At 49.0% G+C, this 16,738-nt stretch overlaps 1 protein-coding gene across 1 annotated transcript in view; it reads right to left on the bottom strand.

Moving 5' to 3' along the window:
- LOC115097885 (sodium/potassium/calcium exchanger 2-like) overlaps positions 1–16,738 on the bottom strand; it is a 301,887-nt gene that overhangs the window by 245,080 nt on the left and 40,069 nt on the right. The window contains exon 4 of the mRNA XM_029614039.1: positions 5,572–5,667. The gene's annotated coding sequence lies outside the window, so the exon portion shown is untranslated. The remainder of the gene's footprint in view (positions 1–5,571; positions 5,668–16,738) is intronic.

Below are 16,738 nucleotides of genomic sequence, written 5' to 3'. Positions count from 1 at the left end.
AGATTAAGCACAGTACCACATTTGGAGATTTATGGAATAGGATCCTATGTGTTTGTTATTCAGAATGAATCTTACCGGAGGCATTAACAAATCCTTTCTGTGCTGTAAAATTTTCTGTTTTGCACATGGCACAGAGGAAGGGAGGCGTGGGCCTAGTGGTTAGAGCAGCAGACTGGGGGCCAAGTGAAAACATAATTCAAATCCAGCTACTGCTCCTTGTAACCTAGAGCTATTTCATTCTTTATTGCCTCAGGGATGACAACTTAGGGCTCTGTATACTAAACATTTTTCCCCACAGACAGAAAATGGAAGAAAACCTTTAGTAAAATAAACACCTTAGATTGTAAGCCCTCTGAAGACAGAGAAATATTACAATATCTGAATGTAATCTTTTTTTAAGTGGCCAACCAGTCACAAAAGGCGGAATATACATTTTTAAAAAAAGCCTTTTTATTTTATTTTGATGTTTTTTCTACTTTTCAAGCACTTCAAAGCAGATTACATTTTCTTTTGAAAAAGCTGAATTTCCACATGCAATCAATTAGTGTCTGGGTAGTGAAGTTTTACACAAGACACTGAGTATCATGGTTTAATCAAAAATTTGAATTCTACAACCAAAATCTGGGGGAAACAAAGCACATTTAATAATAAATTCATAACTGCTGAGTCAGCTCAGTGGCAGTGCTGAGCAATGACATGCGGAGGACCTGGGTTTTGATTCCCAGGCCAGGACTCTGCTTCTTGTACCAGGGCTGCTGTAGTGGAAGCGTTCACAGTTCGGGGAGGGGGGATTCCCAATTATTGCATATTAATGGCAATCCGGAGTAGACAAACTTAGGAACACACAACAATAGGATTCTGACTGGAAGCTTTTCTCCCATTCTGTCTCTATGGGAAAAAAGATTAATGAATCAGACCCTAAGTAAACTGAAAAGGTAAATAAAAATAGGGGGGGGGGGGGGGGGGGTGTGAAATTTATTTATTTATTTATTTATTTATTTTTTAATCTCTGAACGAAGGCTGCATATCCCAGCCCGAATTCCAAATTGAGCTGGTAGCCCAAAGGAGAAGTAAGAAACTGCCGAGCCAAAGTCCTTGCTTGTTATATTGCCATTTAGTGGCTTGCTACTGACTTATCAGGGGGTTTCCGCCGTCATCCGTTGTTTATCAAAGGGGCTCTCACCAGCTGTGCTCCATTTGATCACACGATTTCTGTTCTAACTTACTTTAATGTGTTTGTGAAGGGGAGATCAAGCTGGAAATAGAATAAATAAAAATAAGGCAGATTGTTCTCATGAAATAATTTTTAACAAGGGACTCCCGGGAGCCCTCTCTAGCACATCACTGCTGTTATTGTTCCTGTGGACTAGCAGCTAGGAGTAGGTGTTACACAATCAGAAGAAGGCTGAACTCCACGGACCTCGGTTTTCCTTTCAATTCCACCACCTAGGTTCAAATCAAATCTCGGAAGTAAGGTAGCTTTAGCATGGTTTTTAAGTCCCTGTTGTCTGTGGTGCTCAAATATTATGTAGGTATCTTTTACGTGCAGGCTTTCTGTGCTATTTTTCATAAAATATCCGGTCAAAGTATGCTAGGCAGCCTCTCTGCCTTCAGGTCTCTCTTGAGACCTATTGCTTTTTCTGGAATCTTCTCACTAGTTCACTTCTGCACTACTTGTGAATTCCCACTGTCAACCAGCAAAGGAAACTTCTCCACCTGAACTCAGTTACGTTTTAGATTTGGAAAATCAAACCACTGTGAGGCATCCAGTTTTTAGAAACAACTTTGTCTTGATTTTGTGGAAAGAATCTAATAATAATAACAACATAATTCAGTTTCAATGACAAAAAAAGCTGCACTTCTTTCTAAAGTCAGTTATTTCCCATCTTTTGTCTTTTTTTGGAAAGGAAAAATAAAATCACTAGCAAATGAAGATCAACTGAAATCCTGCCGTAATTCACATGACTTTTTGACTCTATACTACAAACCCTCAGCCTTAATATCCCCTTCTAATGTGGGCTCTGTTCTGCCACTTTACCCATGCCTTGGATTTATTCCTGTCTCTTACCGTTTAGATTGTAAACTTCGCAGGACTAGCACTATAGATAGCAATAATAGTCACATGATGTTTAATGATTTCATTTCTAATGCATGCTCTTCTAGTCCGACATATTACATGGATTTATATATAGAGAGAGAGGAAGTCTAAAATATATAAAAATTATAATAGTTTCTTATTAAAATTATGTTATAATAGTAAAAGTGTGGTGTATATGACATTAATACTATAGCTGACTTGTGAATTTGAAATAAACACCACCTTAAAAAAAATTGACCTTCAAATCTTGTGTGCAAATGATCTAATAGTGTCATGCCAACTAATATCAGCCCTGCTAGTATGATAGTTGATTGTATTCCATGTTGAATATTGACACACATACACTCTCTTTTTAAAGACTACCGTTTTGATTAAGTGCCTGAATGATATCGCCTCATTGCAATTCCTCATGCCCACACAAAGTCTGTTACAGATGCTTAAATAAAAAGCAGTTTAAAGGCAACTTCCAATAAACTAAAAACAACTATATAATGTCTTTACTGCTCAGCTGATTTTGAATTTGGAAGAAAATCCGGAGGGAGTGTGCTGGAAGAAGTGAAGGGTCAACCCCCTGCCAAGCAGCAAAAAGAGGGGGCAGACCAGCTCTGCACTCCCCAGGGCTCCTGTGCTCGGGCAGAAGGATGGATGAGCCGGGTCTGCAGTGCAGCCTTTTGCCACCCACTTGCCGGCTCGGCTCTGTGCTGGGAGGCACTGGACATAGGGGGAGCACCTGTGGATGAGTGGGAGGCACAAGGCAGCCTCCTCCCAGCCACCCAGCTGCGAGACTTCAGGCAGCGTAGCTTCTCTGCCCTTACCCGAGCATGTGCAGCTGTCTCCGAGGCTGCTTCTGCCACGCTTCTGCCTGTCTGTGTGTCCGGGAGCAGCTCCACTTCTCTCCTCAACCACACACCCTGTACTTTACCACTTACTCACAGGCACACTCTCTACGTCCAGGAAGGAGCCAGTGAGTAGTGCAAGGCTCGACAGGGTCAAGCCTCACCTTGACTGTTACCACATGGTGATCCAAAAGGGCCACCAACTCCACAGCACTTGCCAGGGCTCATAGCATTAAAGAGCGGTCAATATACCACCAGTCAATGCTGGAGTGGGATACGCGACTCTGCCACACCTGGTGAAAGGTGATGCCCGCGTCAAACATCAACCAGGGAGAGCTGGCGGACAATAGTGCCCAGGGCCGCTGAGCAACAAGGCTCCTCTTGACCATCCCAGTTGAGGCTGAAGTGTGCAGTTAATGTCATCCCATGTGCCAGCCCATTGTCAGGGTCCAGGGTCTCCAGGTAGGTCAACAAGAGGCAAAAGAATGCTGTTCATTCACCCAGGGTGATAAGAGCATAAATGTTCACCAGACTGATTGTGCAATCCTCCAGCCTTAAGCGAGGGGCAACATCTGGCCTGGCGCAACAGATCAGGTGTCCAGCACTTTAGATTGCAGGGATTTAGGCAGTAGGCTGCCCACTCTGCCAGCCACACTGGTGCCATGGCTGAAGGCCACTCTGCCCTCTCAATCCAGAAGCCCAGAAGCTTCGACCTCCAGAGTGGCGTCAGTCTCTTGCAGGAAGGCTACAGATTACCCACTCTCTTTCAGGAAGGTGAGTGCTCAGTGCTTCCTTAGATTCGCCCTGCAGCCTTTCATATTGAGGGTGCCAAATGTCAGAGCCATTTTTTTGTCAGGCGGTAATTGAGTACATGTCCCAGCAAACTCCATTACAGGGCCATTGAGAGTCGCCTGCTCCTTTTCTGGGCAGGCTTCAGGTTGACAAAGCATGGACGGTCGCGCGGCCACCCTTCTGAGATTCTTGCCAGAGGCGTTGCTCGCTCTATTTGGCGGGGCCATCTTTTATTGAGTATTGTCCGCCTTGCTCCTTCCTAGCCGTCACAGGGGGAGGACTACAAGGTGGCGGGACAAATTAGTCTTCGCCTTTTTGCTTCCCCCTCCTTCACTGGGAAGGCCGCCTCCACCAGCGGTGCCTGAGGTGGTATTTGCACCAACAAAAAAAACAAATGTTGGCGGGACGTGACTGGAGCCACGTCGCGTGAGACTTTAGTTCCTTCCGGGGCCAGCCTGACCACTATTAGGTGCCCTGCGTTGAGGGACGGGGGTCTTTGACTCTCCAGTTTTGGGAATCCTTCTTCTTCCTCCAAGGTGGAGGGACCAGCCGCTTCACAGCAATGCAGTCTTCTCCACCCTCACTCTCTCCCACGCCCTCCCTGGCTGAAGCGTGGCGGAGAGTGGCTGGGGGTCCCCTTCTGCGCTCCCACCCTCTTTCCCTCCTCGGGATGCATGGCGTTGACTGCCGCAGCATCTTGTGTCAGAGGGAGACTTATGGGGAAAAGAGGGATAATCGGGGGTGGGGGGGGACGACCTTTGTTGCCTCCTTTGTCATTGCAGGGGCATTAACTTTGATCACTCGGAACAGCAGCAGGGAGATGATCCTGGGCTGTTCCTTTGGGGCGACAAAACAGAATTAGAAGCCAAATGTTCGATCTGGATTCTTTATTTAGACAGAGACAAAATATACTTTGATCAAGCCTGACTCAGGCCGAGTTTCGCCCTCTTACAAAGAGGCTGCATCAGGGGCTCAGCTTTATCATTTTAAATTTCTGAGTGTCCGGGATGAAAATTCTATTTGTGCATCAAATGGTCTCTGGCAGATAATAGTATCCTGTGCCGCAGTATTATTAGAAAAACCAACATACTCCAAAGAATTTGGTGCACTGAAGATATTTAATCTCGTAGCGGCATCATTCTCTGTCTATTTCCGATCGTGTTTTTCACGAATCCAGATCGGACATTCGACTTCTAATTCTGTTTTGTGGCCTCCACGCCTTCCTTGCTGTTTCATCAGTCTATTCCTTTGGGGGCCTCAGTCCATTTTTTTGTCAGCCTAGATGGCAAAAGGCTGTTTGGATAGGAAAGAATAATTAAGGGAGTGGGTTAAAGGAATATAAATAAAAAGGAGTTTTATATTAGGGGAGTAACTAAGAAAAGGGGAAAGAGCTGTAAAACAAAAGAAAACTGCTTTATAGCAAGTGTTTAATTCAGGAAGGAGTTAAAAACTGAGTTCCTGATCATTTTTCCCCTTAAGAGGTGAGGGGCTGCTTTGCCAGACCCCTAGGTCCCTCTTATCCTCAGGGGACCTTAATTGGGGAAGAAAAAAGGAGGAACGGGCAAAAAGAAAACACCTGCCATTACCATCTAGCATTCAGGGGGAGGAGGGAGGGGGGGGGGAAGGGAGAGCCAGGAACAAATTAATTGAAAGTAATCAGGGGGGCATCTGGGGTATGGCCCTCGGAAACCTTCCTGGATGCAGAAGGCAAAAAAGAAAAGTAACACAGCCCAGGAGGGAGACAAAAAACAAAAAGTACACGAAAACCCAGTCCCAACAGAAAAGCCAAACTGCAACTCAAAGTACTTAACAAAAGCAATAACCAACCCCCAAGACCCTGCTTACCTGCTTGGAAGAGTGGAGCAGCAAGCCTGCGGGACTTCCTTAAAAAGTGGTGGTAGGGAAGGCAGCGGCACGGAGTGCGTTCTAACCAGCAGGATTCTGAGCGTAAAGGGGGAGAAACAAAAGAGAGACATGGACAGGGTAAGTTTGTCACTAGTTCACTTCTGCACTACATGTGAATTCCCACTGTTTGACTAACCAGCAAAGGAAAATTCTCCACCTGAACTCAGTTATATTTTAGAGGTAGCCAGTTTTTGATAAAAAAAAAAAAACCAAAAAACCCTTGCCTTGTTTTTGTGGAAATAAATAATCAATAGCAACAACATAATACAGATTCAAAGACAAAAAAACCCCTACACTTTATTTTAAAGTCAATTATTTCCATTTCTTGTCTTTATTTTAAAGGAAAAATAAAATTACTAGCAAATGAAGATAAACTGAAATCCTTTATTCACGTGACTTTTCAACTCTATACTTACTACAAACCCTCAGCCTTAACATCCCCTTCTACAATGTGGGTTCTCTTCTGCCACTTAACCCATGCCTTGCATTTATTCCTGTCTCTTATCGTTTAGATTGTAAACTTCGTAGGGCTAGCACCATGGATAGCTATAGTCACATGATGTTTAATGATTTCATTTCTCATGCATGCTTTTCTAGACTGACATACTACATATATTGAGAGAGAGAGCGAGACTAAAATAATACATGCCATGCATAAATATTTTAAACAGTTTCTTATTAATATTATTATAGTAGTAAAAATGTGTGGTGTATATGATGTTACTACTATAGCTGACCGAAAGACTACTATAGCCTGTTCAAAAATAAACACTATCTTAACAAACTGCCCATCAAATATCGTTTGCAAATGATCTAGTGGTGTTAAGCCAATTCATATTAGCCTTGCTAGTATGATAGTTGATTGTATTCCATGTTGAACATTGGACACACATACACACTACCGTTTTGATTAAGTGCCTGAATGCTATCAGCTCATTACATTTCTTCATGCCCACTCAAAGTGTTACACATGCTTAAATAACATGCAGTCTTAAGGCAACTTCCAATAAACTAAAAACAATCATAATCATTTATTACTTACTGCTCGGCTGATTTTGAATTTGGAAGAAAATCTTGAGCAGAGGGAGTGCGCTGGAAGAAGTGAAGGTGAGCCCCCCCCTCCCTCCCCGCCCCCTGCCAGGCAGCCCAGCTCTGCACTCCCCGGGGCTCCTGTGCTCGGGCAGAAGGATGGATGAGCAGCGTAGCCACCCACCAGCCGGCTCGGCTCTGTGCTGGGAGGCACTGGGTGCAGGGGGGGGAGCGCCTGTGGATGAGTGGGAGGACGCCGGGCAGCCTCCTCCCGGCCACACGGCTGCGAGCCTGCAGGCAGCGCAGCTCCTCTGCCCTTCCCCGGGCGTGTGCGGCTGTCTCCTAGGCTGCCTCTGCCACGCCTCCTGCCCGCCCGGGAGCAGCTCCGCTGCTCCCCCCCACTGCGCACACCGCGTACGCGCACACTCGGAATCCTGCGACTTTATCAGGGTGGCACGTTCTACATGTGGCTTCCCTACTTTGCTGCGCTACCCTTTAGTGGCGATCGTGTTTGCATCTGCCCTATATGGACTCCTCGCTTTCTCTCTGGTTTTGCCTAGAAGCAGCTGTTTAGAATATAGGCGAGTGTAACCAGTGGGTTTGTACGTCATGTGTCTAGGCAGAGATCTGTTGTTTATACACACACACACACACACACACACACTAAAATAAGCTTTCCTTCACAACCCTTCCTCATTCACACTTCTGTAGGTGAAAGCTCTGGCTGGCGGACAAACACCAGCCAGAGCCAGTCGGTAGATCATCTTCCGTGTTTGAACGCTATTCTCTGCATACATGAAGATCTCTGTGCATCAGATTCATTTTGTCATTTTCCTGCTCATTGTATATCAGAAGTCTGAGAATGGGGTGGGGGAGGGGGGAGTTTGATGGTTTATAATCTGTACTGGGGAGCGGTACAGGGGCCGCACAAGCAGCTTTGATTGGAGCAATTAGTAGCAGCAGCTGCAGGGTCCAAAACTGAGAGGTGCTGAGGAGGGGGGTTGCCATGACTACAAAGGCGGCATATTTGAATACAACTCTGTATTAAAGGCTAATTGCAAATGAGCAGAAGGGAGATGTTTGAAATAAGGAAGATGTTTGAAATTGGATCTCATTTTTATTTTTGAGTACCGGTTATGGAATTGATGAGCGTAGAAAGAAAAATGAGTGAAGGGTATGGAGTTTATAGAAAACCAAGATTGGAAAACTGTGTTCCATGGAGTACACAAAATTTCTAAAAGATATTTTATGTTAATTACACAGAACGCATATTTGCAAAATGTTTCTGTATACGTATGTGCGAGACAGATGTGAGAGCAAGACTGTACCTGGTCCGAGAGAAGGTGGCAGGCAAAGGCTGCGGGTGGCTCTTTGTGCAAGCCATATGTTTTGTGTCTTTATATGAGAAAGGGAGGCTGATTGTGTGTGTGAAAAAGTTGAGGCCACTGATTTCCCCCTCTTCCCTCTCCCTGCCAGCCACGAAGGTGTAAAAAAAATTCTTCCCATTCACTCCCCTAACCTGGGGGGTAGGACAAGAAGCAGCACAAATCACACCGGCCGCTTCACGGGTGAGAAGGCCGACAAACAGGAAAGGACAACCTCGACTTCTTTCCACGTCTTCAATGCACATTCTTAGTTTTCCTAGTAAAATAATATTAATTAGAGATGTGAATCGTGTCCTCGATCGTCTTAACGATCGATTTCGGCTGGGAGGGGGAGGGAATCGTATCGTTGCCGTTTGGGTGTTTAGAATATCGTGAAAATCGTTAAAATCGTGAACCGGCACACTAAAACCCCCTAAAACCCATCCCCGACCCTTTAAATTAAATCCCCCACCACCAAATGCCTTAAATTACCCTGGGATCCAGCGGCGGTCCATAGCTAAATCGGGGGAAGGGAGAGGGCAGGAAAACCGGCACACTAAATCCCCCTAAAACCCACCCCCGACCCTTTAAATTAAATCCCCCCCGAACCCCCCCAAATGCCTTAAAGTACCCTGGGGTCCAGCGGCGGTCCGAAATGGGCTCCTGCTGTTGAAGCGTGTTGTCTTCAGCCGGCGCCATTTTGCAAAATGGCCGCCGTAAAATGGCGGCGGCCATAGACCAACACGATTCGACCGCAGGAGGTCGCTTCCGGACCCCCGCTGGACTTTTGGCAAGTCTTGTGGGGGTCAGGAGGCCCCCCCAAGCTGGCCAAAAGTCTCTGGGGGTCCAGCGGGCGTCCGGGAGCAATCTCCTGCTGCGAATCGTTTTCCGTACGGATAATGGCGCCGGCCATACGCGTATGGCCGGTGCCATTTTCCGTACGGAAAATGGCGCCGGCAGGAGATCGACTGCAGGAGGTCGTTCAGCGAGGGTTCCGGACCTCCGCTGAACGACCTCCTGCAGTCGATCTCCTGCCGGCGCCATTATCCGTACGGAAAACGATTCGCGGCAGGAGATCGCTCCCGGACGCCCGCTGGACCCCCAGAGACTTTTGGCCAGCTTGGGGGGGCCTCCTGACCCCCACAAGACTTGCCAAAAGTCCAGCGGGGGTCCGGAAGCGACCTCCTGCGGTTGAATCGTGTTGATCTATGGCCGCCGCCATTTTGCGGCGGCCATTTTGCAAAATGGCACCGGCTGAAGACAACACGCTTCAACAGCAGGAGCCCGTTTCGGACCGCCGCTGGACCCCAGGGTACTTTAAGGCATTTGGGGGGGTTCGGGAGGGGGGGGGGGATTTAATTTAAAGGGTCGGGGGTGGGTTTTAGGGGGATTTAGTGTGCCGGTTTTCCTGCCCTCCCCCTTCCCCCGATTTAATTTAAAGGGTCGGGGGTGGGTTTTAGGGGGATTTAGTGTGCCGCTTTTCCTGCCCTCCCCCTTCCCCTGATTTAGCTATGGACCGCCGCTGGACCCCAGGGTAATTTAAGGCATTTGGGGGGGGGGGTTCGGGAGGGTGGGGGATTTAATTTAAAGGGTCAGGGGTGGGTTTTAGGGGGTTTTAGTGTGCCGGTTTTCCTGCCCTCCCCCTTCCCCCGATTTACGATTTTTTTGACGATAAATCGGGGGAATTGGTATTGTATCGTGGCCCTAATGATTTTTGACGATTTAAAATATATCGGACGATATTTTAAATCGTCAAAAAACGATTCACATCCCTAATATTAATATGTATGTAAGCTGAAAAAGGACACGGGTGAATACTGATGTACACATAAGGCATTCTCCCCTTACTGCAAGAGACACTTACAAATGTTACTCCCATTACATCTTATTTCAAAAGTTATTTTTTACTGTATTGTAAGTCTGACATTTTTCGTCATGGATTTTTGAACCTTTTGGTTCATAGTTGAGGATCATGGCTGAAGGGTGACTACTTAATGTGCAGCCCCAATATTTTTGTTTCAATTTTTTTATTATTATTATTATTTTCACTTCATTTAGGAGTCAATTTTAAAAGGATTGCTCATGCTCACATTCGCAAGTATCTGGGCTGCATTCTGTTGAGAACGGGGTGTTTAAGTGTGCCCATGGGCCTCAGCCCGACCCCAGACGGATCCAGCACCGAACCGAGGGTTGATGGCGTGTTCCAGCATGGCTGACGGTCTTACCCTCCGCCAGGCTGGCAAGCTCCCAAGGCCAACAACATGATGATGTTGGAATGTGAATAGTCCTCCGACCATTCCGAGCCCTTTCGGACCTGCCGCTTAGATTGGCATGGAGCAGCAGGTCTGGCCTGAGGTGAGGGCAGACGGGCCTTGACACGAAGACATGACAGACTTGGGTTGATGCGACGGCATCACAGATGAAGACTTGGGTTGATGTGACAGCATAACAGACTAGACGAGGAACTAGGCAAAGCTGGGAGGATAGACTTTGGCACTGTCTCTCAGGGCGCCCTACTCAGCCCACCTTCACGGGCGGACCCAATGGGCTGGTCGCGGACCACCCTGTCCCACTGCGCGCCCTACACAGCCCGAGGAGGCTGGTCACGGACCACGCTGAGAACGGGACAAGCGCAGGAAAGGATCCAGTCGAAGCAGAACTCCAATGACGGAGCCGATGTCGTCCGAAGCTCCACCAACAGCTGGAGGGCATGAAGCTCAGGAGCGCAGGGACCAGAGTCTACTGCTGGCATCTCCAAAGACGAAGCAGCGTCACCGGGAGATCCACGGCTGGCAGTACGGAAGGCTCAAGAGCACAGGGACACAGGAGCAGGACACCAAGGAACCTGGAACATCAGGAAGCAGAAGATCTATGACTAGACATCAGGACACCTGGACAAGGACCTCAGGCAACAAAGACATGGCATGACGAGAAGACGAGGACCTCCACAAGAAGACAGAAGACCTAATGGAGCTCTGGCAGGCAGGAGCCTCCAGAGGGAAGTAACTCCGATGCAAGGCGAAGACTGAATGACGGAGCAGCCCTTTTACAGGGCTGGGCAGGAAGTCCACTCCCTAGGTGGCGTCAGCCACACTTCCTGTGGCTGGCCCTTTAAATCTTGAAGAGAGGCGTGGCCGTGCGCCTAGAGGAAGCAGGAAGAGCTGTGCAGGACCGCAGACAGCGGCCTGCACCAACGTCGACGTGAAGAGAGGCAGGGCAGGGCCTGAGGCGCAGGCCCAATGACGGCAGCGGCTCTAGCCGCTGCAGGAAGCCCCGAGGGCGGCTCCAACCGCCAGGTGAGACCAGGGCTTGCGGCCTTCATGCCGCGAAGAAGAGATGGTGTCGGCGGTGGCTTCCTGCCGCGCTGAAGAGGCAGAAAGTCCGCGGCTCCGGCCGCGGTGAAGAGGACGAGTTCGGGCGGCCTCCGGACCGCAGGAAGCAACAAAGTCCGCGGCTCCGGCCGCTCTAGAAGGCCCGACGTCGGCGTCCCTGCCGCATCGGGTGAAGAAGCAGCATGGGGTGAGTGAGCCTGCTCGCGGGGGAACCCGCGGGCAGCGAATTCATAACACATGCGAACAATGTGTATTTTAAAAGCGTATAAATACGCCTGCACGTGCCATAAATAAGGGGGCGGAAAAGTGATGGGGAGTGGGCGGAGCATGGGTGTTCTGGGGCGGGGCCAACCTTTACATGTGTATGTCCCTATTTTAAAACCAGCTAGTTAACCGCATAACTTTACTTCTGCTCCTAATGAGGAGCAAGTCTGCAGATCTCACCTTTTAGGGTTTAAGTGACAGGGTGAATGATCCAAGTCACCTGGGGGGGGGGGGGGGGGGTGCAGGATGAAGAACCAGAGGGGCTGGATGACCTCAGCATTGACTGGGCAAACCGGTGAACTACTTGGAAAAACTGGGAATGTCGCTCGTGCCAGTATGTTTTAAAATGCTCCCTCCTCGCATTAAAGCTGGCATGGAAGATATGCGAAGTAGGTTTACCTGAATAACATCTTAAAATTAGGAGCACAGTTACGCGTGGTAGGCATATTTTAAATCTTGCGTGTGTAAATGTGCGCATAATTTAAAATTGCAGCATTTCTCCAATCACCCGTCCATACGCTCGTTTTAAAATTGGCCTGTTAATGTTTATTTTGTCTTGGATAATTTGATAAACCAAAATAAACATAAAAACAAAACATTGAAAACACTGGGCCTCCTCAGCTCCCACTACCACTTCACACCAATTCCCGGGCCTCTGTGGGCTTCTCTGATCCCTCACGCCCTATAAATAAGATTGGGGGGGGGGGGGGGGCAGGCTTACCTGGCTGGACTGAGCTAAGCCCAGCTGGGGCTTCACCAGGACTATCCAACCTTCCTTCTGACCAATCCAGCCCAAATTGGGCCAAGGCCGGGGCCCTTCCCCTCCCCCACTTAACCCTTCCCCAGAGGTCCTGGTACGAGAAAGAGGGAGTAGTAATCCCCACTTGCCCCTGCCCTGCTGGAATCCTTTTAAAAATGGTGCTGGCCAACAAGTGTAATGTCAGCATAGCAGGATTCTGGCAGAGCAGGAGTGTGTAGGGATCAGTCCTGCTGCGTTTTCATATCAGGACCCCCCATGGATGGGATAAGTGTGGGCTGCGGAGGTCCCTGGCCCAGCTGATTTTTTGAGGGAAGGCAGGAAGGGTTTGGAGGGGACGAGGAAGACCCCAAATGGGCTTGGCGCAACCCAACTGGGGAGGCCCTGGCCTTGTGTTATTTATAGGCAAGGGGGGGATCAGAAGGGGCTGGGGAGAGCCCGGCTCTATTTAATGGCAGGGGCCATAGTTTTATTGGTTTCCAAAAACACCTGAACATTTTCAGGATTTTCATAGGGAGGACTCGTTTGTTTTATGATATCCAAACTGAAACAAAAATGGACTGTTTAGATCTGGATTACAACATTTTGTTTGAAACAAATACACATCCCTACTGTTTAAGTGGATGGCCGTGGCATGCGATCAGGGCCTTCAAGGGATTCAGAGAACTCCCAGCTCATAGGCGTCACTATGGGATGGTGTCACATCAATTTTATTCATCGGATCAGGCAGAGATAAACCAAACCCTTTCTCAATCCGATCGGTGGCATCGATACCTACACAACCCCAACCCCTCCGGACAGCAGGAGTCATGTTTATCCAAACGTCATCTTTTGCTGCTTTGAGGCCAGTCTCACAGCACTTACTGCAAGACTGGCCCTGCAGCAGCAGGAAATGACGTTTGGATGAACACGATTCCTGCTACCACCAACCCCGCAATTTGGCAGGCCACTGCGGAGAGGAGGAGGATGCAGTGGCCATCAGCAGACCTCATCATGCTGGCAGCTGAAGAGAGGAGAGGACCTAGCACTGCCAGCAGACTCCATCCCGCTGGTGGATGAAGAAGAGGCCCAGGCCCTGTGTGTGCATATGTGTTGCTGGGTGAGAGCTGTGTGTGTGTGTGTGAGACTGGCTGTGAGTGTGTGTGTGTGAGGGGGGGGGGGTGTGGGTGCATGACTGCCTGTGTATGTGTGAGAGGGTGAGAGCCTGTATGTGTGTCTATGACTATCTGGGTAGGAGGTGATAGCCTAGGTGTGTGTGGCTGAGAGGCTCTGTGTGTGTGTGTGTGTGTATGTGGAGGGGGGTTTGAGAGCCTCTGTGTGTGTGTGTGTGGGGGGGGGGGGGTGAGATCCTGTGTGTGTGTGTGTATGACAAAGGCTGTGTGGAAGGGTGAGAGCCTGTGTGTGTATATGTATGAGTGTGTGTGTCTGTGTGTGTGTATGGGGCTGGGTGAGAGCCTGAGTGTGTGTATGTGTGTGGCTGGGTAAGAGCATGTGTGTGGGTGTATATGTATGGCTGCCTGTATGTGGGTGTGGGTGAGTGACTGCCTGTGGGTGTGTATGATTGCCTGGGTGGGTGAGATCCTGTGTATTTTTGAGTGACAGCCTGTGTGTGTGTGTGAGAGCCTATGTGGGGGATGTGTGTATATGTGTGACTGCCTGTGTGTGGGTGACTGCCTGTATGTGTGTGTGAAAGGATGAAGTTTGTACTATCTCTCCCCCAATCCACAACAATCTCAGAGTGGCTGTAAATCAAAGCATCTCAGGTTTGAAGAGCGGGACATTTTTAAAATCCTTATTAGTTTAATTATTGGATATTATTTGATATGTCTGTTATTTTGAAGTATTATATAGCTATTTTGGAAAATTTTATAAACATTTTTATGAGGTTTTAATTATTGAATGTTCTAGTCATCAGTTTTAAATATTTATTCTTTTTATTAGTATGGCTTTTGTTGTGCTTCGCTGCTCGCGGGTCCCAACTGCGAGCAGTCTCACTCACCCCACCATCCGGGCTGACATCACCGGTCCCCTGCTTGTTGCGGCCTATGCTGCCCTGGACCGCTGCTGCCGCTCCCACGCAGCCCAGGATGCCGCTAAGTTCACTGCCGGCACGGCTTGAATGCCGCCGACACCTGTCTTGCAGCGGGCCCACCCCGTTGCAGGCTCCTGCATCTAAGCGGCTGAAGCCGCTCGTGAGTCTATCCATCTTCGCGGCAGAAAAGCCATTGTTGCTGCTGCTTGCCGGCTGGATGCCGGTCCTGCTCTTCCTGTGGCAGGGGAAGCCATCGCTGAGCGCACATTCACGGCAGGAACACCGCCGACACTTGCTCCTGTCTGTCCCTGGGTCTCTAGGTGCATGCGTGCGCCTCTTCACAATATTTAATGGGCCAGCGGCGGGAAAAGCCCCACGGCCCCAGCACATGATGTTATTACTCCATACCTCGTCCAGCCCTATAAAAGGGCTCAGCTTGTACTCCTCAAGGTCTTCAAATTGGATCTCCATGGTTGTCCATGCTTCTCTTCTCCGGTCAAGGTCTTCCGTGGTCTCCTTGTGTCTAGATGGCTCTTCATTTGATGTTAGATGTTCCTGGTCTCCTTCGTCTGATGTTCCTGGTCTTGTTCCTTGTCAGAGCTCCTTCATCGCCTGTTCCATGTCATGATGTTCCTGATGGTCCTGACATTCCATGTTCTGGCATTCCATGTTCCTGATATTCTAGTCCTGATCCTGATGTTCCCATCTCCGGCTCTTCATCCTGTTTCCAGGTTTCCTGCTTGTCTACCTTTCCTGGCGTGCCACCATCATGGTTCATGACCAGCCCATAGAGGGCTGTGTAGGGCGCTTCATGGCACAAGGCCTGTCTTCACGTCTGCAGCACAAATCTCCGGAAGGCCCTTGTTTTTAATGCCGAGGTCTGTTCCTGAATCTAAGTTCCAAAGTCTTGAATCCTTAGTCTTGAATCCTGTTCCCGGTCTTTGGAGTACCTTGTTCCTGCTTCCGTCCATGCCCTAGACTCAAGCCAGAACCTGCTCTGCTTCAGCATGGTCCGTGACCAGCCATTGGAGGCTGAGTAAGGCGCGCTTCGGTGTAAGCCTCTCCTGAATCTTTGACATGTTTCCGGTTCCAAGTCTTCACTTTCTCGCCTGGAGTCTGCTTCGCTTTCGGCGTGGTTCATGACCAGCCATGGGCAGCTGTGTAGGGCACGCTGCGGTATAGTACTCACCCTGTACTAGTGCCTGAATCCTGAATCCTCGTTCGAGTCTTCCAAGTACTTTGAATCCTCGTCTGAGTCTTCCAAGTTCCTGAGTTCCATGTTTTATCTTGTTTCTGCCCTCAGCCTCTGTCTGGCCTCACGCAATCATAGTTCCCAAGTGGCAGGTCCGGAAAGGCTACTGAGTGGCTGGAGGGCTAATCTTGAGACCAGCATTGCGTTACTGAGTCTCACCGGTGCGTGGAGGTCCAGTGGAGGTCTGAGCCTGCCTTGTTCCAGTTCCTGATGTTCCATGTCTTGGGCCTGGTCCAGCCTTGTTCCTGCTCCAGCCCATGCCTGAACACTCTCACCTCCCATGGTTTGTGTCTTGGGGCTCCTCCCTGAGCCGCGCCTTGGCCTAAGGGCTCACAATCCCTCTTGAGCAAGCGACCGCACCTCCGTGCTCGCAACAGGTTTTGAAGGCCATGAGCTCAGTTGGGGTGTTCTTGTGACAGGCCCAAGTTTTTCCTGGACTCCTTTCATACCTTGTTCCTTGTCAAGAACTTTTGCCCAAGTTTCCTGGACTTTTGATTCCTGTTCCCAGTCAAGAATTTTTTTTATCATGTTGGTGTCTGGATTTTTCCATGACCCGCAGGAGGCGCCTGCATCCAGATCTACTTCGAGTTCAGTCCAGTCCTGGAACTCACCTCGACTTGCAGGAGGCACCTGCAATTGTTCCAGTGACCATCTCTGTTCAATTCACAGAGATGCCTGCTTTTCTTCCTCGGTTCCATACAACCTGCAGGAGATGCCTGCGCCCAGGTTTCAACACTTGCAGGTATTTCAGTTTCCTTGTTCCTCTGCTGAGCACCCTCGATCTTCAGGGGATGTATACCCTCATAAGCTATGCATTCCACAGCAACTCCAGGTCCTTGGGTGTGAATGACCTGCAGGAGGCACCTGTACCCCAGGCCTGGCTCCATCTCGCCAGTTTCAATCCAGTCCCTGCTTTATACAACTCTGGTTCTTGCCTTGGGACTATCTACAGCTACGATTCTGACTCTGCTCTGCGCAAGTGGGAATTTCAGCCTCTGATTCCATTCCAGGCTTCCTGAGATGTTATCTTGTTATCTCTTCTCCATAATACCGACGTGGTGAATTGTCCTGAGTCCA

This window comes from Rhinatrema bivittatum, chromosome 1 (genome assembly GCF_901001135.1).
Source record: "Rhinatrema bivittatum chromosome 1, aRhiBiv1.1, whole genome shotgun sequence".
Classification (NCBI taxonomy): domain Eukaryota; kingdom Metazoa; phylum Chordata; class Amphibia; order Gymnophiona; family Rhinatrematidae; genus Rhinatrema; species Rhinatrema bivittatum.
Note: the sequence above shows the minus strand (reverse complement) of the source record. Positions and strands in the feature narration are given on the sequence as shown.